This window comes from Tursiops truncatus, chromosome 1, assembly GCF_011762595.2.
Source record: "Tursiops truncatus isolate mTurTru1 chromosome 1, mTurTru1.mat.Y, whole genome shotgun sequence".
Lineage (NCBI taxonomy): Eukaryota > Metazoa > Chordata > Mammalia > Artiodactyla > Delphinidae > Tursiops > Tursiops truncatus.
In genome coordinates, this window is record NC_047034.1 from 150,132,678 (window position 1) to 150,158,525 (window position 25,848).

The 25,848-nt window shown below is 50.6% G+C and overlaps 1 long non-coding RNA gene across 1 annotated transcript in view; it reads left to right on the forward strand.

Moving 5' to 3' along the window:
• LOC141276318 (uncharacterized) overlaps positions 1 to 25,848 on the forward strand; it is a 345,748-nt gene that overhangs the window by 308,966 nt on the left and 10,934 nt on the right. The window contains exon 3 of the long non-coding RNA XR_012325652.1: positions 25,247 to 25,327. This is a non-coding gene — a long non-coding RNA (uncharacterized lncRNA). The remainder of the gene's footprint in view (positions 1 to 25,246; positions 25,328 to 25,848) is intronic.

Sequence of the window (25,848 nt, forward strand, 5' to 3'; positions counted from 1 at the left end):
AGATCCAGCTGCCTCCCCCTTGTCCCCGCAGAGACTGTGTCTTTCAAAGTAGAATATGAATAATCACCAGGAAAAAATACATCTCACGGATCAGATAAAAATAGGCATTTCTACTGTTCCCTTATCACCCCCTGGACATGCCCATAATCAAAGACAGGGATTTGTTAAACCAGAGAAGATCTTTGAAGTGATCCCGTGTAACCAAGCCTTTGTTGCCAGTCTATATTTGCCAACTGAAACCAAAGAGGTTAAGTGACTTGCCCAGGTTCGTGCAGGGTGTGTGTGTGAGAGCTGGGGCTGGAGCTCCGACCTCTGATTCTTTACACAGCACCAGATGCCTCCCAGACTGTGACCTCCGCTCAGAGCAGGATGCCTCCAGCCTTCGCCGTGTCTCAAAGGGCCAGGGAGGGTGGATGTGGCCAGATGTTCAGGAAACTCTGGAGTCTGGTCATCTGGTGCAGGTCTCCGTTCTCTGGCCCTCATTCTCCCATCTGCAGAATGGTGTTCTTCGATGAGCACTTTGTTTCACTTCAGTTGGCAACAGTTGTACCTCATGAAGAAAAAGCCCAATCCTTTTGTTCATTCAGTCCTCGGCCTTACACGAGAAGGTAGCCCCCTTCTCCCGGGGAAACCAGCCTCCCCCTCCCCAGCAGCTGTTCTCTCTCAGAGGAAGGTCATGCGGCCAGTGTTCTGGTGGGGGTGAGAGCATATCGATTTATCTTAAGGCTGCATTTGCAGAGTCAGCACACGTTTTACCTAGATGCTGTGTTTGTTCTATAGATTGAATGTGTTCCCCCAAATTCATATGTTGAAACCTAATAAATGTAATGGCATTAGGAGGTGGGACCTTTGGGAGGTGATTAGGTCATGGGAGTGGAGCCCTCGTGAGTGGGATTAGTGTCCTTATGAAAGAGAACCAGAGAGCTCCCTTGTCCCTTTCACCATGTGAGGACACAGCGAGAAAACTGCCGTCTGGGGACCAGGAAGTAGGTCCTCACCAGGCACCGAATCTGCAAGCTCCTTGATCTTGGACTTCCCAGCCTCCAGAACTGTGAGAAGTAAATGTCTGTTGTTGTAAGCCTCCTGGTCTATGGATTTCTATTACAGCAGTTCAGATGGACTGAGACAGTTTGTTTTCTTGGAGTGGCTTTGGAAGGTGACAGTGGTGGTGGAAGGGCAGCAGAGGTCCACCCCAAGACACTACCTGATGCAAACCTGGAGAGGAAGGTTCATCTTGGGGCTGCCCTGAAGCTGCTGTAATCCCAGGAGAAACCAAAGGCTGTGTCCTCTGGGCGGACAGGCAAATGATGGCCTTCAGGGAAGTGGGGAGAGCTACCTGCTCTCCGTCCCTAAACCAAGCTGCTCATACCACCAGGAGGGGTCAGAGTACCCTGCTGGTCATTCCTTCTTTAGCATGAACTACTTAATCAGATTGCTCTCCAACCCTGACCAAGAGAAATGTATTGGAGGGCTTCGGCCCATGGTCTGAAAGCTGTGCTGAGATGTTCCACAGCTAAACTAAATTGATATCTGTCTCTTCCCAATTTGTGTTAGAGAACAAAATTACTACTTAGAATTATCTCAATTTCACGTTTTTCTCCCATTGCATTTCCTTAAGCTCCTGGCACCTGCTACTGCTTGATGGCTAATGAGTATTCAACAGGCCGTAAAATGAAATGTACAAGCTGCCAACAGATATTAATGAGGATTATCAGAATCGCCATTCTGCTGAGTTTCACAGCATGTTTTTAATGATGGATGTGCATGTGTGGGTTATGATTTTACAGTGTGGGTGCATTTTCTGCTAGTAAAACTGTTCCCAGTTCATGGGATGGAGCAGAAGTTTAGTGTCGCATGCAGTGCCCCCAGGAATCCCGTGACTTCCAGTTTCGGCAATGGAATGAGGATGGAGATGGTGGCAAAGAGAAGATGGGGTACCCAGAAGGGATGGGATGCCCCAAACTCAGGCTTCATCTCTGATACATCCTTCACCCCATCCAAGGTAGTCAGGTCCTGGTGACTCAAGATCTTTCAGGTGTGTCCCCTCCCTCCCCCCCCCCCCCCCCCCCGCCCCACTGCTAACAACCTTGTCTTACTGGGATTTCTGTAGCTGCTTCTGCCACCAGCGCATCCCTCCATTCTGTCCTCCACAGTGCACCAGGGGGATCTTTCAGAAACACAATCTGGTTGCATTGTCCCTCGCATAAAATCTTTTAGTAGCTCCCTGTGGCCTCCAGGGTTAAATGCCACATTACTTTAGAGTGAGTTGCAAGGGCCCTTGGGCTCTTACCGTACTCTTTTCCATCTCCTTTTCCACCTTTGTGCTATACCCACCCCAGAGCGCAGTTCTATGCCTCTGGGCTTTTGCAAATGTGGTTCCCTCTTCCTAGAAATCTATGGACTTCACCTCCCTCCCCCTACCTGGCAGGCACATGCATATGCACACACGCATGCGCGCGCACGCGCGCGCGCACACACACACACACACACACACACATACACGAACTCAGGCTGTAGATTCCTGCAGATCTCAGTTTAGATGCCACTTCTAGGAAGTGACTTGACTGCCTCTCAACACCTAAGGTTGCCCATCCAATGTGCTCCCATGCCCCCTGGATTCACCCCATGCCAGGACTAGTCACACTGTAACTGTCTTTTTGCTAGTCTCTCTCCCCCACTGGACTGTGAGTCCCTGGAGGATAGGAACTATCCTGCCATATCCCAGCTGCTTCATGTAGGGGATACTCAACAAATACCTGTTGAAAGTGAAAGGAAGGAAGGAAAAAAGAGAGAGGACGTCAAATTTGTTTTGCCAGTGTCACAGTCCAGTCAGCCCCAGCCTGGGCATCTGCAAGAAATTCATGTCAATTCAACAGATATTTCATAAGCCCAGCTACATCCCAGGTCTGTGCTGGGAGCTGGAGAAGGCAGAAGTGGGTGGGACAAGGGCTCTGCTCCGGAGAGAGTTGAGACAAGCCTACAGCTGGGGCAAAGCAGACGGTGTCCACCCTGCAAAGGACACACACAAAGAGCTCTGGGAACTTGCAGCTGGAGGAAGGGGACCCGACTGGGTCAGGGCGGGGAAGGTAGGGATTGTGGGGACAGGGGCTCCTCCTGGGGCTCGTTCTCTACTGGCTTCATTAGTCTTCAAGGGTGATGGGGCTTCTTCACCACTGAGAATCCAGGTCAGGCATCACTCCCTCGGATGGAGTCATTCACGCCTGCCTCTATACTGCCCGATGCACAGCTCTGTTTGGGAATATACTCCTGTTGATCAAGATGCTGCCCAGTGTAGGGCTAGGGGCACAGCCTTGGAGCTGACTGCCTGGGTTCTGATCCCAGCTCTGTGCCTGTGAGCAGAGTGGCTGTGATGGTGGGTAAGTTACTCAACCTGTTGGTGCCTCAGTTTCCTCATCTGTATAGTAGAGATGTTAATAATCCATCCTTCATAGTATCATTGCCAGTGTTAAATGAGTTAATGCAGGTCAAAAACTCAGGACCATGCCTGACACAGGGTACAGATTCGATGCATCTTTGCCACTAGCATTATGAATTAACCTGTGCACCTGTGAATCTATTGTTCTAGTTTATGAGCGCTTTTTTTGTCATAAGAGCACTTAGCATGTTTAACAAAACTTTAAGTGTGCAATACAGTACCGTTCACTACAAGCATGATGTTATCCCATAGCTCTCTAGGACGTATTCACCTTGTTTAACTGAATCCTTATACAGCAACTCCCCACTTCTGCCGTCCCCCGCCCCCTGGCAACCACCATTCTGCTCTGTTTCTGAGTTTGACTATTTGAGCACCGCATGCAAGTGGAATCGTACAGTATTTGTCCATCTGTGACTGGCTTCTTTCACTTAGCATAATGTCCTCCACATCCATGTTGTTGCCTATGGCAGGATCTCCTTTCTTTTTAGGGCTGAATAATATTTCATTGTATGTATATACCACATCTTCTTTGTCCATTCACCTATCCGTGGACATTTAGGTTGTTTCCACATCTTGGCTATTGTGAATAATGCTGCAGTGAACATGGGAGTGAGATCTTGATTTCAATTTCTTTTGGATAAATACCCTGAAGTGGGATTGCTGGATCATATGGTGGTTCTATTTTTATATTTTTTGATGAACTGCCACACTGATTCCATAGTGGCTTGCCATTTCACACCCCACCGCCAGTGCACGAGGGTTCCAATTTCTCTACTTACGAGCTTCTTGACATCAAAGCCTGGTTCTGGTTCCACCTGTGGCTCTTTCAACACCTGGCATAGGAATCGCACAGAATATGTTTTGGAAAAAGTGGAATAATAATAATCGTAATTCAGCACTTGAACTGGGTGAGCCAGGACTGAATGAACACATTTTTTTTTCCTAGAGGAACTCAAAGCTATTCTGAGTGTGTCCAAATGGAATCAACCTATGAATGAACCATCCTATCTGTGGGATATTTCCGGTGAAGAAAACTACAGCATCTCCCTTCTTCTTAGCCTTCAAGAGTTGCCGTCTGCAGCCTGGGAGCAGCCCTGAGGGCCTGCACGGAGGTGGTGTTGCCAGCGCATCAGGTTTAGCGAGCTGCTCTGGAGATTTTCCAGTATCTGGGCCACAGAGGAGGTCCTGGCAGGAGGTTTGAGGGTGGACAGGGGCAGCATAGGAAGGTCCAAGATGGCTTGGAAGGGACACTTGGCTGAAACCAGGGCCAGAGTCGAGGCTGGACCTCTGGCATGGTGGGTGTGGCGGGCCCCCAGCCAGCCTCCAAAGTCTGAGTCCTGTGTGACTGGGGATAAATTGCTTCCACCCTTAGCTTCTACTCTAAGGGAGGCTTGGGAGTAGATATGGGGGTACTCTGTACGTGGTGGGTGCCCCCAGCCTGGGCAACTTAAGGCAAGAAACAGCTTGGCCTGATGGAAAGGACTTGGGGGCTGGGAGTCACACTGTCCTGGGTTCAGATCCTGGCTCTGCCACTTAACCAGGTGGAAGACTCAAGCAAGACACGGCACTTCTCAAAGGTTCACTTCCCCAGTGTGGTGTGGACGTGAGTTGTCCCACCTGGGGCTTCCATGAGGTTGAGGTGAAGCTCATGTGTGTTCCTCTTCGGAGCCTGGTCACTGCCTCATCCTTCTCTGATACTGTGGCTTTTGCCCCAGAAAGATGGTTGACTCGGGAAGCCCCAGGCTTTCAGATGAGCTAAGCCTTCCTGGTGGGGACTTGGCCACAGGCCTCCCGAGCAGTACGGGCCAGCAAGTCCTGTTCTTTGGTCAGGAACAACTGCTCTGGGGCAGTCTCCCTCCCGTGACAGGGATACACCCATTTGGGAGATGGAAACATTGAGGCACAGGAAGGAAAAATGACTTGCTTAGGCTGCCTCAACTTTTTTTTGATAGGCGAGTTATTCCCATGAATGGAGGAATAACTGTTCGCTCAAGGTAAGGTGAAAAGTGGAGGCGAAAGGTCTTCTTGCTCCACCTTCCCCCTCACATCTTACTTCCAACTTAGAAAAATCCTAGGTCATCAGTGGAGGCTCACTGTTGTTCTCCGCCTCTGTGCTTTTGTACTTTTGTCTTGTTTCATTTTGCTTTCTGCTTATAATGCTATTTCCCATATTAAACAATGAAGTCTGTTTAGCCAAATCCTCCCCATTCTTCAGAGCTCAAATGAAACCCTCCTCTTTTTCCTCCTCCTCCAGGAAGTCCTCTGGGGTGCCTGGTTGCCCTTGTGCAGGCTACTCTCCACAGCTGCTGCAGCACACTCTGATCCCTCTGTTGCAGCTGTCTGGCTTTGGTCTCTCACCATACCAAGGGTGTGTTTCTTATCAGTTCCACTTGACTATGGGCTCTTCCCCCCCGCCAAACTTCGGGTAGGCCCTAGTCCCATCAAGGCTAGTTTCAGCACAGCCAAGAGGGAGGGTTGGAACACGTACCTAGATCCCTGGCTAGAATCCACCGGAAACTTCTTTGCTTCCCTTTGGTCTCAGCTCCCACTGCCCTGAGGTGGGTCAGTGTCTTGTGGCTATAATTGCAGCACATGCCTCTGTGTGTGTGTATGTGTGTGTGTGTGTGTGTGAGAGAGAGAGAGAGACAGAGAGACAGAGACAGAGATGGAGACAGAGGAGGGAGTAGAAAGAAAGGGAGGGGAGGGGTGGGAGCAGGGAGCAGGCTCATGCTAGGCCACACATACCATGTTTCTGTTTCGAGGTGACAGCGAAACAATCCTTCTTCTCCATCAGCTGGCATGCCTGGCAGACCCTCTGCAGGATACTGAGCCTGCGAGCTGGGGCAGGCCAGCCATTCTGATTCCAGCAGGGTCCAATCTCTGTCACCTACAAAGACAAATACCAGTGTCCTTGAAGGTTCACTCATAATTATAACAACTGCAAGCATTTGGGGCATTTACCATGCTAAGCACTTTACATGTGTTATTTTCATTTTTGCAAGAATTACTTGAGGTAGATGCCCTGTTAGTCCCATTTGTCAGATGACGAAACCAAGGTTCAGAAAGATTCCACGCCACAGCAAGCAAGGGGTGCAGATGCAGAACCAGGCTGTCTGGCCCCCAAGCCCATATGCTCATCTCCATTGCCCACAAACATCACGTTGGCCCAGGAACCTGGACTCCTTGGTGTAAAGGTCCTGCCTCTCCCTCTGGTTGCCGTCGGTGGGACATTCAATGCATCAGGCCTCAGTTCCTCCCTCCTTAAAATGGACCAAATGCTGCTGAAGGGCCCTGCCCACTGTCATATGCTGAGAAGCTGATTCTGAATTCTCTGATGTTAAGATGCAATCATTTTCATTCTGCAGTTCCCAGATTCTGACCATAAATTCTAGGATCCTGGAGTCCTGTGATCCCCATATCCTCCAATCTTCCTGGTGGGGACTTGGCCACAGGCCCCCTGCTAGATGCCAGGGCCCAGCCCAGCCAGCACTTGACATGTAGGCCATCAGTCAATATTTGTTGGCTGAATGACTGACCCACTCCCAGTTCTGCTGCCCCCTCACAGTCAGTAGTCCGTGCCCACACCCTGGCTGGAGCCCACATCCTGAAACGTGGCCATTTGCCTGTTCAGTGGTGGACAAGCCCTCAACCAGCAGGCAACAAACTTGCCCTCTGGCCCTGCTTGGCCACTAATCAGCAACGTGACTCCGGGCAAGTCACTTAACCTCTCTAAGCCTCTCTTTTCCCCAAGACACTAAGATAAGGAGTCAGAGAAACATGCCAAGCTCTTTCCTGCCTCGTGACCCGTGCATGTACCATTCCCTCTGCCTGAAATACTCTACCCCGTTATTTGTTGACCGTTGTCTGTTTCTCCTATTCGAATTTAAGCTCCAAGAGGGGTTTTGTTTATCTGATTCAATGCCTAGAACACTGTCTGACACATAGTTGGTGCTCAATAATATTTGTTGAAGGAGGGAGAAAAGATAGAGACCAAGATTTATGGGGTTCCTCCGGCCCTGAGACCTCTGCCCAAGTTCTGGTTCCCAGAAGGCTAAGCCACTTGGCGTCAGCGCTCTGCCCATGGGCTAACTCAGTCTGAACTCCTACGAGGCCCAGGTTGAAAACATGCCCATTTTCCATGACGTGCTGCTTGAAGTCTGGTGTCTGTTGCTGGCACTCACACAGCTGGGGAAGAAGGAGCATCCTGCATTTGAGGGTCGGGGAAAAGAACGAGGAATTCGGTGTCTGACCCAGATTGGCTTCCTGAAACTGCTTGGTTCACATCTCCCCATCCTACCCCAGCCCTTCTCAGCTCCCCACAGGTCTTCACTGCCCATAGGAGAATGCAGACTCAGCCTGGGATTCATGGCTTTCCTTGATCTAACCCTGCCCGCATCTCCAATCTGCTTTCTCCCAACTCTCCTACAGGAGGCCTCAGCTGCAGTGGGTCCTGGAGCTACTTTCCCCAGTGCACTAGACCAGTCCCCTCGTCAAGCTTTAATTGTACTGTACCGTCTGCCTAGAAGGCTCACCACTGCTCCTCCTCCAGGAAGCCCTCCCCGACCACACCCACCCATGAGACTTCTTCTTTGTCTGGGCCTCTCCAGCTCTCCTGGACTGGCCTGCTTCTAGAGGATGCTGGCAATCAATATGTAGCTGTCCTCTACATGGTGGGTGACCCCAGCCTATGGGAAGCCCTGTAGGCAGGGATGGGAGAGAGCTTGTCCCCTCTGTCCATCCTGGCTTGATCAAATGAGGTAACAGGCATGGGTACACCCTGTAAACTGTAAAGCCCCATCCCGCCTTAGCCCAGGCCCTTTTATTTCTGGCATTAACTCTTGCACCAGCATCCCTGCCTCCGGTTCACCTGACCCACCTAGCTTCCCTGCTGAGCTAGACGCAGGGTCCTTCTGAAACACAGATCTGATCATTTCCCTTCTCTAGTGAGCCCTCCTTGCCAGTAGTAGGTTCCAGCCCAGTGAGCTTGTCCCCTGCTCTCAGACCCTCCTTGTGCTTTCCCTTCTCCCTGCCTTTGTTCAAGTCATCCCTCTGCCTGGAACGTCTTTCCTTCTCCCTCTCCTTCTTATTCTGCTAGACCATCCCCTTCCTTCAGAATCCCCTGACCCCTCCAGGCACATCCAGCCACCCTGGGGGCCTCCCTGGCCCTCTGTCTGTGATGGCAGCTCCCCAACCGTACCTCATTCCTCATTTCTTCACACAGGTGCCTCCGTGGTCTTCGGGGTTGGCTTGAATAGAGAAGCGCTAAAGTAAAGGTTTCTCCTGGTGGGAGGCGCGATCCACTGAAGATATTCTGTGTGCTAGGCCCTGCACTTTATAAACTCTGGTTTATTGAGGCCCAACCACTGTCCTAAAAATAAAAAATCATTGTCTTTTTACCTATGGTAGGATAGGCCCAGAGATGCTAAGGGCCTTGCTTGAGGTCACACAGCAGTATGTGGCACAGGAACCCTGGTCAGGCCGATTTCACAGCTTCCCTCCAAATTGCCTGACCGTGACAAAGGTAAAAATAACAGATCTCTTTCCAGACGTGACTTACTGCACTGCCCTGAGGATTTTGTTGGTTCGTCTTTTTGCTGTCTAGCTCTTCCATGTCTCCCATGGGTGCTTCCATCTCAGCCCTGACAAGCAGCTGGCTGATGTACACGGCGTCACTGTCCCCATCCACCTTCCTGTCCTTGGTCAGACCTGCTGTGGGTCCCCTGCAGGTCACCTGGGCCCAGGCTCCAGACCAAGGTTAGACCTCGTGCTTCTCTCCAGGGCTCCTCAGAGAGCCGGGACCACCCCATGCCCATGTCTGCCCAAGCCTGACATCCAGCCCTGACATCCAGGCTGCAGATCAATAAATCTGTCTCCTGCTCTTCTCTCCCGACCATCTGTTTTCCCTGGTGGTCCCCAGGGAGTCTGCCAGGCTGGCTGCAAGCTCCCAGGTTGGAGAGAAGAAGCTGTTTTGGGGCCATCTGTTTGAGAGGTGCCTCCGGCTGGGGTTCCACAGCTGAGGGAAGCTGCCCAGGCAATGGGGAGCTGCCAGGAGGGGCCAGCAATTAGGGAATGAGAACCACCTTTATCTTTAGGCTGGAGCCGGGAAGTGCGGGCTCTCAGAGGTAGACCTGTGAGATCCCAGGCTGGCTACATCTCGGACATGTCACTGGGGCAGCTGGTGCCGGAGGGAGCAGAGAAAACAGTCTGAACGTCGCCACCTCCCTCCTCCCCACACCCCCCTTTTAAAACACATACACACACCCTTAAAACTGGGTTGCCAGTGACAACCTGGCATATCATCTTCTTTTTATATTATTCTTAGCCCCTCTGTTGCCATAGCAACCGAACAATGCTTTTAAATATAGCAGTTAATTTTTACATCTCCAGAAACAAAGTTCTGGTGCTGTCCAGAAGGCCAACAACTACTTTCTCTCCTTGGGGCAGAGTCCTCCAGACTCATCTCACCAGATGTCAGCCCCAGAGTGTGAGCTGGGGCTGGGTGTCCTCAGGCTGGCAGGGATGCACCTCCTGTGTTCCCTCACCTGATTACACTCCAGAGTCCAGGTGTAGCAGACAGAACCTAGGTTCTTTCTGTATCCCCTCAACCCCTGAAACCCTCACTTTTGTTCTCTGAGCCTCAGTTTCTTTATCTGGGTAATGGGGATGATGGTATCTGCTTCACAGATTTCAGTGGGACTTAAAAGGAGCTAAAGGAGGTGAAAGTGGCAGCCGGGAGACAGTCAGTAAATACATCTGTGCTTTTTTCCTTTCTCCTTCCCCTCCCCCATCCCTTTTCTTCCCTTCGCTTTTTCTGTCCTTACCTCCCTCTCTCTTTTGCATTTTTCTCAACCCCTCCTCCCCCCTGCTTTGAATTATTGATGTTAAATTCCCAGCCAGTAACATCAGAGGGTTAAAATCCATAACCAGCCTTCCTCTGGCCTCCCCTCAGATCGACCCTCCCTCCATGGGCTGGTGAGCTCATCAGAGTCATTAATCATACATCATGGCTTGAGAACCCAGGGCCCTGTGGTCCAGCCGCTGGGCAGGAGGCAGCCCGGACAGGATGTCTTCCGGAAGGGCTGGGCTGGCTCTGAAGCCTTGGGCAGAGTAGACACCATTAGTGGGAGCTTATCTGGGAAGGAGGAGCTGGCCACCTGTGGAGGGGCTTACATCAGAGAGCGCTCCCTAGCCCAGTGATTACAGGTGTTATTTCCAGGTCTGCAGCTCTCCCCAGACCCTGCCCCCAGGCTTGCTCACCACCCACTCATCTCTCTGCATTCCAGAGCTCAGCATGGCAGGTCTTCAAACAACAGGCAGCAGCGTTTCTAATGCTCAGTAACAGTCAAAACATGGCAGGAAAAAGAAAAACAAAGGTCATGAAGAACCTAGGGGTTAGACGGGAATAAAGACACAGACCTACTAGAGAATGAACTTGAGGATATGAGGAGGGGGAAGGGTAAGCTGGGACGAAGTGAGAGAGTGGCATGGACATATATACACTACCAAACGTAAGGTAGATAGCTAGTGGGAAGCAGCCGCATAGCACAGGGAGATCAGCTCGGTGCTTTGTGACCACCTAGAGGGGTGGGACAGGGAGGGTGGGAGGGAGGGAGACGCAAGAGGGAAGGGATATGGGAACATATGTATATGTATAACTGATTCACTTTGTTATAAAGCAGAAACTAACACACCATTGTAAAGCAATTATACTCCAATAAAGATGTTAAAAAAAAAAAAAACACGGCAGGGACTGCCCAGCAGGTAGTGAGTTCCCCATTATTGGAGACTTCAACTAGAGAAGAAAGCCAGGGGTTAGGATGTTGTGGAAAGGATTGTAGTACCGGGTTACAAGTGGAATAAACTCTGGTCTCAACCTATAATTCTATAATGCAAACAATAATATTAAAATCACCATATAATTTTGCAGAACCTTGGGCACTGATTATTATCCTCATTTACAAAAAAAAAAAAAAAAAATTGCCCAGGGTCATTAGGCTGGTCAGGAATCTGACTCTGAATCCACTGTTCTGCCTTGCCCATGATTCTTCAAGTTCAGCTTTCCTGGCTGGAAGCTGCATGGTGGGGGGCGCTTATGGAGCAGTGCCGAGTGTGACTTTAAGCTGAGTTCACAGCCGGTGGCCTGGAGACATGCAGGAGCCAGCAGCTGCGCTGGGTGCTGGAGACCTTTTTCAGGGACCAACAGCAGACACAGGAAGAGAACATGAGTACTCTGAGGGCTGTGGGAGCCTTGAGGAGGGAGGGATGCTCTGGGATGCGGGCCAGGCGCAGGGCGGGAGGGAGCCGATGCAGGAGGGGAAGGTGGGCGTCCTCTCCAGCCCACTGTGGGCCATGGACTCTTGTGGACACTTCACACCTCACTTTATTTAATCCCCCCAAGACTCCATGCTCTGCTGAATTTGTCAAGGTCACACAACTCAGAAGTGGAGGGACCACATGTGTCTGACACCAAGGCACTACTGACATCGGTGGGAGGTGGCAGGGGGAGGGACAAGCCTGCTGAGTCTGGATGGCCCAAGGTCTGGCTGTCAGTCTTCATTGCCTGAGTCTGGTGTGGGTGACCTGTGAGCCAGGAAGTGGTGGCTGAAGGAGCGGCCCGCAACCCACCAGAGCCCCTTGGTGCTTTCCCCAACCCCCAGGGAGGACGGAGCAGGGACAGTGGCTGGAGGTACAGAGGGGCTGCCGTGCTGTACGGGGGACCACCTCTGGCCTGTGAGACAAGAGACCTGGGGCAGTTCCTGAGTCTGTTGCCGGTTCTCTGTGACCCCTGAGGCAGGTCATCTCAGGGCCTTGGTTCCCTCTTCACTCAGAAGGCAGGGCAGTCATTGTCCTGCCTATTTCACGTGCTCAAGTTCATTTTTCATTGTTGGCATCCACCTGCCCATCTCTACCTAAAACATCCACCAGCGGCAGGTGCCCACTGTTCCCTTATCATGCAGTAGTTTTCTCTGTAGTACATGCCCTGACATTCTATCATACCCCTCTTCTTTTACCTGTGACTCCCTTTCTCTGCCATGAGACTGTAAACCCCATGAGATCTGGGACTGGACTTTATTCAGGGCTGTGCCTCCAGCACCTGAGCAGTGCCTGGTACAGACGAGCCCTGAGCACACAGTGACTGAATGAATGAATGAATGAATGCACGACCACGTGACTGGGGTGGTGCGCCCCCTTCCTGCTTCCGCGGCCCCATCTGTGTCTCCTCCTGGCACTTGTCACAAGGCGCTGCGATTGCATGTGTGTCTCCCACACACTGTCAGGTCCCTGAGGCTGAGCACAGAACCAAACCTCAGAGAGGTGCTTGATGAACCTTTGTGGAAGCAGTGAATCTAAGCCCTCTCCCCGCTGGACCTCAGCTTCCCCATTTGTCAACTGTGAGCGTGTTTACCCCAGAGGCTTTATAAGTGCCCTCTCTCAGTGACATTCTGGGATTTGTCACCTGTTGGCTGGCGTTACTGCACCTGCCCCTGGGTGTGTTTGCCACCCCAGTGCTTGTCCTGACCCTCCAGGGTTGGTCACTGGCCAGAGTCTGACTTCCCCTTGATGAGCAATTAAAACCCCAGAATAGCCCATTGTTCAGAAACAGGTGCCTGGACCCTGTATTTATCTCCAGCGTGCATGCCCAGTGTGCTCGGGGCCCTGCCAGCCACGTGGTGGGCATCGTTGGGACTGCTGAGGCTTCTCAGCACCGAGAGGCCATCCCTGGCATCAGGAGACAGCCAATGCCAAGGGGAGCAGGCGCCCCTGAGAGCCAGGCACTTATTGAAAGCGTTTCACATTCCTCAGGAAGGCCTCGCGAGATGGGTATCATTAACCCCATTTCACAGCAGGGGGTCGGATGCTGAAAGAGGCACCATCCCCATGCACGTGCCTCAAGCTCGCAGAACTTTAAGGGACAGGACTGGGGTCTGAACACAGGACCGGCAAGCTTTTTCACTGTGCCACTCAGCTTCCCCTGGATGGTGGGTACCATCAGCACCCTGAAGCTGTAGCCCAGCGACTGCTGGTGAGTGGGTGAGAGATGGTCCCATGGGACCAGCTCGTGGATGCGCTTATAGGGTCTGCGTCTGCAAGCAACCAGACTGGATTTTTGGCCTCTTCTTGCCCCCACCCCATGCCCTCAGCATGTTCTTCTGGGTCCTGTCAAATCTCACATCGTCTCTGAAGGACGTGAGAACAGCCTAAAGTGCTAGGGAGAGAGAGGCTAGGGACTTGAGATCAACCATGCCCACGGGGGTGGGGCAGGCACTCAAGGCCAGCCCAGAGGGTGGCAGTGGGAGAATCCAGTCCAGAGCAGAGTCCAGAGAAACGGCCAATGTGGGCTGGTAGGGGGACATCCGGGCACTGCCACTTACCAGCCAAGTGACCTTTGGTAAGCTGCCCTTCAGCTCCCTTATCTATAAAATGGGAGTAATGATAGCAACTGCCTGACGTAACCCTCTTTGGGGATTTGATAAAGTAAATTACCTGTAAAATTCTCAGATGAGCACCTGGCAGGGAGCACGTGCTCGTAAGCCACTGTTGGCCACCATCGTGTCACCACCCTCCTGCACAGTGCCAGCCCTGGGCCTGTGGGGCTGCAGCTGGGCGCTGGGCCAAGGCTGAGGAATAAGGTGGGTGCCGGGCCTTGGGACCAAGACCGTGACAGTTTCCAGGAACAGGGCACAGTATTAGGGGAGGGAAGTCTGAGCTGGGGGTTCTTTAGATGATTATAATGATAGGTTCGAGAACCAGAGGTGGGACTAAACTTGCAGGGGACCCAGCTGTTGGAGGAAGAGAGATGGGGGGAGGAGGGTCAGACCCTCACTCCGACTAAGGCTAATGGCTAAGATTAAAGCCTTTCCATGTGGTTCTGAAGAGTTAAATTACCATTTCACATGTGCTTGTCCTTTTTTTTTTTTTGCGGTACGTGGGCCTCTCACTGTTGTGGCCTCTCCCATTGCAGAGCACAGGCTCCGGACGCGCAGGCTCAGCGGCCATGGCTCACAGGCCCAGCCGCTCCGCGGCATGTGGGATCTTCCCGGACCGGGGCTCGAACTCGTGTCCCCTGCATCGGCAGGCAGACTCTCAACCACTGCGCCACCAGGGAAGCCCCTGTGCTTGTCCTTTTGAAGCAGAACCGTGGAATGTCCAAGCTGGCAGTGATATTGACCACCCAGGGTCACACAGCAGGTTAAGAGCACACCCCTGTTCTCAGTGCTTCTGTCTCCCCTTTGGTCACTTTAGATGACGGTTTAGGATCTTTCCAGCCCTGCAAATGGCCCCTAAAGACTGTTCCTGTGGTTTGTTCAGCTGTAGGAAGGGGTGGTGGGGACTGTGAAGAGGCAAGGCATGTGGACCAGGATACATCGGGAGGCTGATCCCTGGGCTGACGCACAAAGAACAGGTTGGGGGGAGGGGCGCGGTCCAGCTGCTTTCCGTTTGGACTTGACCAGGGCTGTCTCTCTGAGGCACGGGGGCTGCTTGCACCCTATCAGACGCAGCTTGGCGTAAGCTGGAAATCTCTCCGGGGCTCTCCAGGCTCCTGATGGAAGTTGCTTCCTGAACTAAGCCTCTGTTTGTCCCTGACTTCTCGGCTCCTCTTTAGGTACGATCCCTCCAACGTGCCTGTCCAACACCTGAGCCAAAGCAGGCAGGCAGGGGTGCCCAAGGGGTTGGCGGGGCCTAGAATTTGCCCGGTTGCCCTGAGCTCTGCATCTGGCGTGCCTGTGGGTGGGGGCAGTGGAGGGGGAGTATTTACTGAGCTGCAGCCTCCCCTAAACCCTGCTATGTTGGTGACTCGACATAACTGGGTTTGTTTCTTTCTGCCTCTGTTTCCCTGTCTTAAACCCTGCAAGGGTCAGAGCCCCACATGAACTCCAGACCCTGAGACCCTGACTAGCTATTACCATTTCATCCAGACCCCACTTAGGGCTGGATCTTATTCCCTATACCCTCAAGCTTCTGGCTGGGTTCTTGCCCCCAGCAAAGAAGACGGCCAGGAAATGGCACTGCCATTCGTCTAGCTTCTGAGATTGCCACTGCCGGAGGCTACCTGTGTCCACCCATGAGTGGCCCTGCTTGGACCCATCCGCCCTCTGGATACTCCCTCCTCCAGGCTTCTTCCTGCCACCGGCCCTTTGATGCTACAATCCCAGCCTGCTGGTGGGTACACATTCCCAGGTCTGAAGCTCTAGCTGGGTACAGGGATGCTTTGGGCTGCAGGTAACAGAAACCCAAGTACAAGTGGCCTAAACAGTAGGGGTTTATTAACTCCAGAAACCTGGAGGTGGGGGCAGTTTCAGAGCTGAATAACCCTGTGGCCCAATGATGTCAGGGATCCATCACTTTCCAGCTTTCCCTCCTCTGCCCACCTTCCCACCAAGTCAACATTCTTTCACTCTAAGGCATAAGATGACCCTGGGGGGCCATCTGCAGACATGATGATAGGCAGTGGAGAAGAGGACCATCTTTTCCAAAATCTCTTTCTTGTCCCAGAAACACTGAGAAAGACTTCTTTTAGCTATAAAATGGGAGTAATAGGTCCCATTAGCCAGAATTGAGTCACATGCCCATGCCTGAACCACTCACTAGAAAGTGAAATGGAACTACCCTCACAGGATTGGACTCATCATGGTTTACCCTCTGGGCCTGGGGAAGGGCTGGCCCCAGTAAAGGCAGGCCTCTGTATTCCACTTGGACTTTTCCTGTTTGCATTTGGCGCCAGAGCACCTGGTCACAGCCCTTTGTGGCCAAGGAAGCCATTTTGACCTCTTCCTGTCTGCACCCGGTAGGTGTAGAGTGTAAGTAACAGAAACTGACTTTAGACAACTAAAGTGAAAAGGATCAAGTTGGAAGGATAATGAATAGAAGGAGAATCTCACAGAATTGTTAGGAAGGTTGGAGAACCTTCCAAACGGTCCATTGGCTCAAATGAGGATCCAAGGTCCCTTTAGGGAGCAGAAAACAGGAACTTATTGCTGGCAGTCCTGTCATAGCTGCAGAGACGGAAGATGCAGGGGCATGGAAGGAGCATCAGATATACTTAGCTCAGTCTCATGCCATCCCTCTGGCTGCAGGAAAGCAGGGAGCCTTGCTTTATAGTCCACCAAGAGCGGGAGAACTAATTCCACCAAAATGAAATCAGGGTGCTATTGCAGAAATAGGGAGTGAGGGAGTAGGCACTGAGTGGCCAAAACCCAGCCAATGCCCACGGTAGCCCATGATGCCTGACCTGAAGACAAAGCAGAGATGGCGTGCTACATGTCCCTCACACGGGGATAAAAGATGACCTTAGGGCTTCCCTGGTGGCGCAGTGGTTGAGAGTCCGCCTGTCGATGCAGGGGACACGGGTTCGTGCCCCGGTCCGGGAAGATCCCACATGCCGCGGGGCGGCTGGGCCCGTGAACCATGGCCGCTGAGCCTGTGCGTCCGGAGCCTGTGCTCCGCAACGGGAGAGGCCACAACAGAGAGAGGGCCGCGTATCGCAAAAAAAAAAAAAAAAAAAAAAGATGACCTTAACTTCACGGGGATGGCCACTCAGAGCAGGAGACACGTGAGCACCCTGTCAGGCCCCAGAAAGGCAGCCCCCCTGTGACATCACCCTGACAAGCAGAGGACCCCATCAAGTCCTTCTAAAGGCAAACCTGAGCCACTCCCCTTGGGGGTGGCTCCTCCTGGCTCCTCCCAGCTGCTCTAGAAATTCTTCTGTTCACCAATTATAGGAAACTGGTGACAGACTCAGAACATTTCCAAGTCTTTCCTCAAGAATACATGAATCCGAGGCCAATGCCCAGGCTTACCATCCTCCAGGTAGGGCAGGTTTCAGGCTTGCCCAGATCTATTGCAGCAGATAGCAAACCATTATGGAGCACCTTCTCTGGGGCAGGTAAGGGCTAAGCACTTGGTAGGCAGTATTTCATTTAATCCTCCCAACCATCCTATCGTACGGCTACCATTTTCCTTTTCTACAGATGAGGAAACTGAGGCTTGGGAAGAGTCATTGATTTTCCCATGGACAAACAAGAAGCAGAGCAGGATTCAGATCTGATCCACAGCCCCCTCTTAGTCACTTCAGCGTACTGCCCCACACCCCACTGCTATCGCTATCTTGTTCTTCCTGCTTCGAAGAGAAATGGGACCGTGACCTTAGTTCACACATTTGTCCTCTAGGCTTATCCACTCCCCAAAGACCCTCCTCACCTTGGGCATCAGCCCGCCACCTGTCAGAGCCTCAGATGGCTCCAGAACGCCATCCCAGAATGCTAAGTCCTTTCTTACCCCACCCGAGGCCCTCCATGAAAACACAGTCACAAGTTGTACTTTTTAATGTCCACAATGAAACTTTGTCTTTGCCCTCATAGTTGTGTCTTCCAAGGACATGGCTCTGCCTTCTGTTGGCACAGAGCATCCTTTCTGCTGCCCTTGCCAGTGCCGTCAACCTGGCAAAGGACCAGCTGGGCTCCAGGATCCCCCAGACGTGCCACAGAACCCCTTCAGGAGCAGCCTTGGAGGGAGTTGTGGGGTAACATGAAACATAACCCACTTCTACCAGGGCACCCCACCTTTATCTGTTTTCCACACTGGTCTTCAACGTAAGTTTTATTTTCTAAGAACAAAACTCTGCAGAAAATTTATGGGTTCATTGGATACATTGATGCTTTTTCCCACAAGATTTCACAAGGTTTTCCTTGAACTAAACTCCTGTATCACCCTGGTCACTAGAATTGTCTTATGGACTCATAGCTTATCATTTTCTCTTTGACCTCATTTGAAGGCCAGTACTTCAGGAATAGCCATATATGCAGGAAATACCTCAGCACACTAGTAAAAAATAGAGAAAGTTGTCCACTGTGTTTCTTGGTACCCTTGAAATAAAGACCATGGTAACCAAGTCGTCTCAGAAATCTGGCACAGGGGCTTCCCTGGTGGCGCAGTGGTTGGGAGTCCGCCTGCCGGTGCAGGGGACGCGGGTTTGTGCCCCGGTCCAGGAGGATCCCGCATGCCGCGGAGCAGCTGGGCCCGTGAGCCGTGGCCGCTGGGCCTGCGCGTCCAGGGCCTGTGCTCCGCGGCGGGAGGGGGCCGCAGCGGTGAGAAGCCCGTGTAACACACACACACACACGCACACACACACACACACACACACACACACACACACAAAAGAATCCCCCTGCCAAAGCAGAGGACACGGGTTCGAGCCCTGGTCCGGGAAGATCCCACATGCCGCGGAGCAACTAAGCCTGCAAGCCACAACTACTGAGCCCACACGCCACAACTACTAAAGCCCACACGCCTAGAGCCCATGCTCCGAAACAAAGAGAAGCCTCTGCAATGAGAAGCCCGCGCACCGCAATGAAGAGTAGCCCCCAATTGCCGCAACTAGAGAAAACCCGCGCGCAGCAACGAAGAGCCAACACAGTCAAAAATAAAGTAAAATAAAATAAATTAATTTAAAAAAAAATCTGGGACAGGAGGGTTTGATTTTCCTAGTTTCCTGGCTCCTTCCTACTACTGACAATAGAACCCATCTTGTTTTGCTCCTTACCTTGGCTACTAGAATGCCCAGAGCTGAGATATTCAACTATGCATCTCTCTTTTTAAAATGTGATTTTTCCATTATATACTACTTGTGTATTTCCTAAGAATTAGAAAAAAAGACAAGTAAAAGGAAGCCAAAACCAAAAATTACTTACTGTGTTTCTACTCCCCCCAAAACTGTTAATATTTTCATCTATTTCTCTGGATTTTTTTATGTACAGTTTTCATGTGAGTTTTTTTGTAGGGTTTTTTTCTTTTAACATAGGTGAAATCATCCTGTATATAAACTTTATAGCTTGCTTTTCTCAACCTGATATCTAAAGATTATCACATTCTTTCTTTTTAAATTGAAGTATAGTTAATTTACAAGGGTGTGTTAGTTTCAAGTGTATAGCAAAGTGATTCAGTTATGCATACATATATATGTTTATATATATATATATATTCTTTTTCAGATTCGTTTCCATTATAGGTTATTAAAAGATACAGAGTATAGTTCTCTGTGCTACACAGAAGGTCCTCGTTGTTCACCTATTTTATATATAGTAGTGTGTATATGTTAATCCCTAATTCCTAATTTATCTTTCTCCCCACCCCTCACTGTCCCCTTTGGTAACCATAAAGGTACTTTCTATGTCTGCGAGTCTACTTCTGTTTTGAAAATAAGTTCATTTGTATCATTGTTTCAGATTCCACATATAAGGGATATCAGATGATATTTGTCTTTGCCTGACTTACTTCATTTAATATGATAATCTCTAGGTCCATCCATGTTGCTGCAAATGGCATTATTTCATTCTCTTTTTTTTTAAGATGTTGGGGGTAGGAGTTTATTAATTAATTTATTTATTTTGGCTGTGTTGGGTCTTCGTTTCTGTGCGAGGGCTTTCTCTAGTTGTGGCAAGCAGGGGCCACTCTTCATCGCGGTGCGCGGGCCTCTCACTATCGCGGTCTCTCCTGTTGCGGAGCACAGGCTCCAGACGCGCAGGCTCAGTAGTTGTGGCTCACGGGCCTAGTTGCTCCGCGGCATGTGGGATCCTCCCAGACCAGGGCTCGAACCCGTGTCCCCTGCATTAGCAGACAGACTCTCAACCACTGCACCACCAGGGAAGCTCCATATTTCATTCTTTTTTTATGGCTGAGTAATATCACATTCTTAAAGGATGCAGAGTATTTCATCAGGTAGATCAGAGGTCAGCAAGATTGTTCTGTAAAGGGCCAGATAGTAAATAATTTAGGCTTTTCAGGCCATACTGTTTCTGTGCCTACTGCTCCACTCCGCCTCTGTAGTAGGAAAGCAGCCGTAGACAATATGTAAATGAGTGGGTGAGGTTGTGTCTCAGTAAAACTTTATTTACAAAACCAAGCTGCCAGTGAGATTTGGCCTGCAGGCTGTAGTTGCCAGCCCCTGATATAGATGGAGTCTAGTTTTCATAGACCCGTTATCCATTTCCATATGTTAGCATTTAGGTTTGCCTTCAGTTCTTAGAATTTTTGTCCCTCAGACTATATTCCTGGAAATTGAGATGACTGTGCCCCAAAGTATGGATATTAGTGAGGCAAAGCTCTTGGTTCACGCTGTGAATTGTTTTCCAAAAGCATTCTCCCAAATTCCGCTACCAGCAGTGATGTGAGTGTGCCCATTTCCCCAAACCCTGTGTGCACTGGGCATTGTCCTTCAAGACATTTACCTCCAGCCTCCCGTGCTCCCTTATGTCTGGACTTTGCTTTTGTCTGATGTTTCACGCCTTGGTCTGCACTTTTATTCTTTAACCTTCCTCACTTTCTTTCTGGAAGTAGGTAAGATTTAAGCAAGCAGGGGTCAAGTTCAGGGGTTGGGGGAGCCAGGGAAGCACAGAGTCCTAAAGGTCCAGTGAGGGTGGCACTGGCCAGCAGGGCTGACAGCTGTCCTTCTCTGCTGGGTGAGGGACCCACTCTGGTGGGTGGTCACTGACTAGAACTTCCATCACTGTGGGTCAGGTTGGGGAGTGGAGATGAGACTGCCATGGGGAGAAAGGAGCAACACGGCAGGAGGGGACAAAGTGGATTTGGGGCTCAGACGACGCAGGCTTCCATCAGGCTCTGTGTGTGAGCTTGAGAAAGTTATTTTACCTCTCGAATTTGCCCAGTTTTTCCTATGTGAAGGGGATAAAACAGTCAACTGCACAGGACTGTCCTGAGGATTCAACAAGAGCCTTAATACCAGATCCTTGCACAGTGCCTGGCACAGAGAAAAGACTTAATGTGTCTTTGTTAAGTTGAATTGGCTTGAATGCTAGGGTCTTAGGAATGATGGGAAACAGATCATATGAATATTTTTTAAAAGAGAAAGAGTTTGGATTCAGTGCACAGTACAGGGTGGGCCTTCAAAAAACAATTGATGATGAATGAATGGCTGGAACTGTGAAGTCAAACAGCTCCCGCTTTGTCACCTGTTAGTTATACGATCTTGGACAGAGCACCTCCCTCCCTACAGTGCTTCAGCACCCTTCTCTGAAAAATGGGTTTACTGCAGGATATTTACCTAGGGCTCCCAGATGAGAACACAATCATGGGTGGCTGAGTAGATTGTTCAGGGTCGCCCAGCTGGTCCGCAGAGAGCTCAGGGTGCCCCCCTGCCGGCTTGCTGTGAGGATTACACGAAGCCAGGATTGTGAATTTTCTGGCTCAATAAATGTTCATTCCTTCCCTTAAGCAAGCTGGTCTGCCAGCCTGGGGGTATTGGCCAGGGAAACTGAGCACAGAGGGGGTCTGCAGCCACCGCAGGGGCTGGGACTGCCCCAGAGGCTGCCGCACGGTGGCTGTGAGTTGCTGGCACTGGCGCTTGGGAGGAGCGTTCCAGGTGGATTCTCCGGAGGTCACCTCTCCCAGGGGACCATTTCCCAAGAGCTGTCTCGCCTCCACGGAGTCCAGTGTGTGCTGTGGCCAAACAGAGAATTTGCCTTTTCTCAGCAGCCTCTTGGCTGGAAGTGCAGCCTAGGCTTTTCTAACAAGCCATAGCTCTCGTATGTGAGGGAGCAGGTGGTAGGAGCAGCACGTCGCACAGGACGAGCTAGACCGTGGGACAAGCTCCATCACGGTCAGCTGCTATTGACCTTGGTAGGCGTGTTATCACACTGCTATGCACCTGGGCTGGGTATAGGAGGCTTTACCTCCTCCATATGACATCTGATCAACCCAACTTCCCTTCAAGGAAGGTGTGAGTATCCCCATTTTACAGATAAGGAAACTGAGGCAGGTATGGGGAGGTAAGTACACAACTAGTGGTAACAGAGTGACAGTATATGGCCTTGAATTTAAGTGTCTGACTCTAGAGCCCATATTCTTAACCATTAGTCATATTTACTGCTCTTCATTGGACATAAAACCTCTCGGTGAAGCAGAAAGGGATTTTAGTCCTGAAATGACCAATGTCCTTCCTTCTGGATTTGTCTGACCCAGGAACGAGGGGACCCTAGATTCTTTGAGGCCAGAACTCCAGCTACTCTTTTGACTGACTCATTCATACTGGAGGCACAGTTATTGACCTCTTTCCAGGGAGTATTTCATCAACTATCCAACCAATGTTTTTTAGGGATCTTCCCTGTGCCAGGCCTTGTTCATGGTGCAGGGAATGCATCACAAGTAATAATAATTACAACTCACCCTTACTATGTGCCAGGTACTGTTCTAGACACTGCACATAGATTAACTCATTTAATCCTCACGATCCCACAGATAGCTGGCATTAGCCTTTCCTTATAGATGAAGAAATCAAGGCACAGAGAGGTTAAGTAATCTGCCCAATGTTCCACAGCTAATGAGTATCTGAGTCAGGATTTGAACCCAGGCAGCCTGGGGTCAGCATCCATACATTTAATTGCCCCTGCACTGTTGTGGCTCACATAGTCCCTGACTCATAGAACTTCTAGTCTTTCCTTTCCAACAGGCATGTTCAAATAGGACCAAACTAGCTTAATTCAGTTTTGTTTGCTAAGAAGCGAACTGGGCAGTGAGAATGAATCATCCCGGGTTTATAAAGTGCTTGACATCATGGGGACAGTGGGAAAGAGTCAAGGTCATAAATGGGACCCTGGTCTATTTTCCACCACGGCCTTGACTGCCATGTGCCCTTTGGCAAGTCTCCTCACCTCTCAGCCTCCGTTTCTTTATTTGCAAAATGGATTGTCAGTACCTGTTCTAACTGCCTCCAGGCATTTTTGTGAAGACCAACTGGTGTGGCAGATGGAAAGAAGATTTCAAATAGAAAAAAACAGGCACTGGGCAAGGATTTGTTATTGAACCAAAGTGAAATTTTGGTCAGCTTGATGAATGAATGAATGAATGAATGGTCCCAGCAGGCCTGCAGATTGGCTCCCTGGGTAACAAATGGCTCTCTTCGGGAGGTCTGTTGGAAGTTTACAGAGTCTCATCAGGGCTCTCTCCTTGGCCATGTCCCATGCTCCCGTCCCTTGAGTTATTTTGCATCTAATTTTGTGTGAGGCTCCAAGGCTGCTTTGGCAAACATCCATTAATGTCTGTTGGGAGAAAGGCCTTGTGCTAGGCTCTGTGGGGAGACTGAGATGAATTTTGAATGGTCTCTGCTCTCAGGGGCTCAGAGGCTAGGAGGAGAAGTAATAATAATAATAACGATAATAACGATGGCCAGTATTTACCACATCCCAGATATTGTGTTGAGTTTTTATATGCATTATTTCATTTAATCATTGCAACAACTCCATGAGTTACTAAAACTTTTGTCCCATTTTGCGTGAGGAACCAGATTTAGACAGGTTAAGTAACTTACCCAATTTCACACAACTCTGAAATTATAGAGCTGGGCATGAATTTGACAAAGAATATGTGCATACAAATAACTCTATTATAAGGTGGAAACCACAGTGTATCCTACTAGAGGGGCAAGGACAGGCCTCTTGGCGTTCAGAAAGGGAAGGGGAGCAGGATGATGGTGGTGATGGCGATGGTGATGCTGACGGTCTGTTGACGGTAATGATGAGGATGTTCATGATGGTGGTGGTAGTGACGGTGGTGGGGATAATGGCAGTGATGGTGGTGAAGAGGATGGCGGTGATGATGATAACCCTCTAGTGCCCGTTTGTTGAGCTTTTCTTTCATGCTAGGCCCTGACCTGGGTGCTTCCTACTATCTCATTTCGTCCTAATAATGACTTTCCAATGTCAAGGTCATCATCTCCATTTTACCCATGAGGACTCTGAGCTAGAGACAGACTGAGTGGCCTGCCAAGGGCACGCATCCAGCCTGCGCTGGGCTGGAGCTTAAGCATGCCTCACGGCAGAGCCACGGCTCTTTCCCATACCAGGGTCCCTCACCCGTGGGCCATGGGGCCGGGCATCCCGGAGGTGCTCCACAAATACCTACTGAGCAAATATTGAATGAATGGATCCCCAAGGGGTCAAAGCCTTAAACCCAGAAGACAGAAATAACATGTCTCGAGTGAGTATGTGTAACCGTTATTTAAATAGATGTAGCGGTGCTGTGATCACTAAAATACAAGTTAATTGTAAAGCATTATGTTCATGTGGCTTTTGTATTGTTGTTCTTTTTTTTTTTTCAATGAAAATATACTAAGTGTACAGTTCGGAGGAGTTTTGAGAAATATTTTCACACACAAAGGGGTCCTCGTGCTAAAAATGGTGGGAAGCGTCCTGCAGTACTGCATGTCGTGTGAAGTGCTTTGCCCAGTGTCTGGCACAGAGGTCACTCAGAGGAGAGAGGAAACCCACCAGGCTGGGGATTGGGAGCTGTGGCATTGGTCCTGGGTCTACAAGTGACTTACTAGACCTGAGCTGCCCCTTTCCATGGCTGTCTCTATGAGACCTAACACCAGCATCTAAGAGATTTCCCAAGTGGCTATGGAATGCTGGCATGAATGAATGGGTAACGGAAGAAAAAAATGAGTGAATTACGACGAATGGTGCTCAGGGAGCCTGTGAGGGGATGTTTTCCCCAAGGAGTGCTTGAAAGTGAGAGGTTTTCAGCCAGAGAGCAGAAATAGAACACAGGGGGTTCAACAGGGACCGTTGACTCCAGACTTCCAGCTCTGTGAGTGGGTGGTTAGGCTACGGTGGCATCCCCAGGGGTGTCTGATCTTGACTCTGTGATGACCCTGTTGGAGATGGGGTGGTGGCTGGAGCTTGGCTGTGAGGCTCCTCTCAGCAAGGCTGTGCTCCCTATCTGGGGATGCATTTTTCAAACTCAAGTGCAAACTGACAGATGGCAGTGGCATAATATTCTCACATTCTCTACTTCCCACAGGCCTCCTTCCAACACAGCCCTGCGAGCTCTTAAAAACCTCTGTCATATCTCGACCATGAGACCACGGCTGGCTCTTGGCAGGTAAGCCCCCCATTGCTCCCTCACGCCACGGGGCATGGAGCAGTTTCAGCACAGCCCTAGGACCATGGGCACGTTTGTGGCCAAGAGGTAGGTGGGGCTGACTCCAGTCTTGGCAGGAGAACGGAGCCTCACACGCTACCAGGACTTCAGGACAAAGCTACCAGATGTCCAGAGTCCTGCAGCTGCCGTTTCTACCAATGGCAGTATATGGCGCTAGGAACGTGTCCTCGGACAGAAGCCAGGGAACTGGTTCTGACACCGTGTCAGCCTTTACTGCTCAGGAAAATCTCAGGCAAGAACCTGCCTTTCTGGGTTTCTGTTTCCCTGTGTGAAAGTGAGGGAATAGGATTCAGTGAACTGGACTCAGAGCCAGCTCTTCTAGCCTCTGGCCAAGGCCATGGGCTAGGAGGAGGAATGGTGGGGACAGCAGCTGTCTGCCACTTCCCTAGGGCTCGTCTCCTGTTTGATTGCTCCATGGACCTCCATGGAGAGCCTGGGCTGGGCTTTGCGTGTGCCGTGCG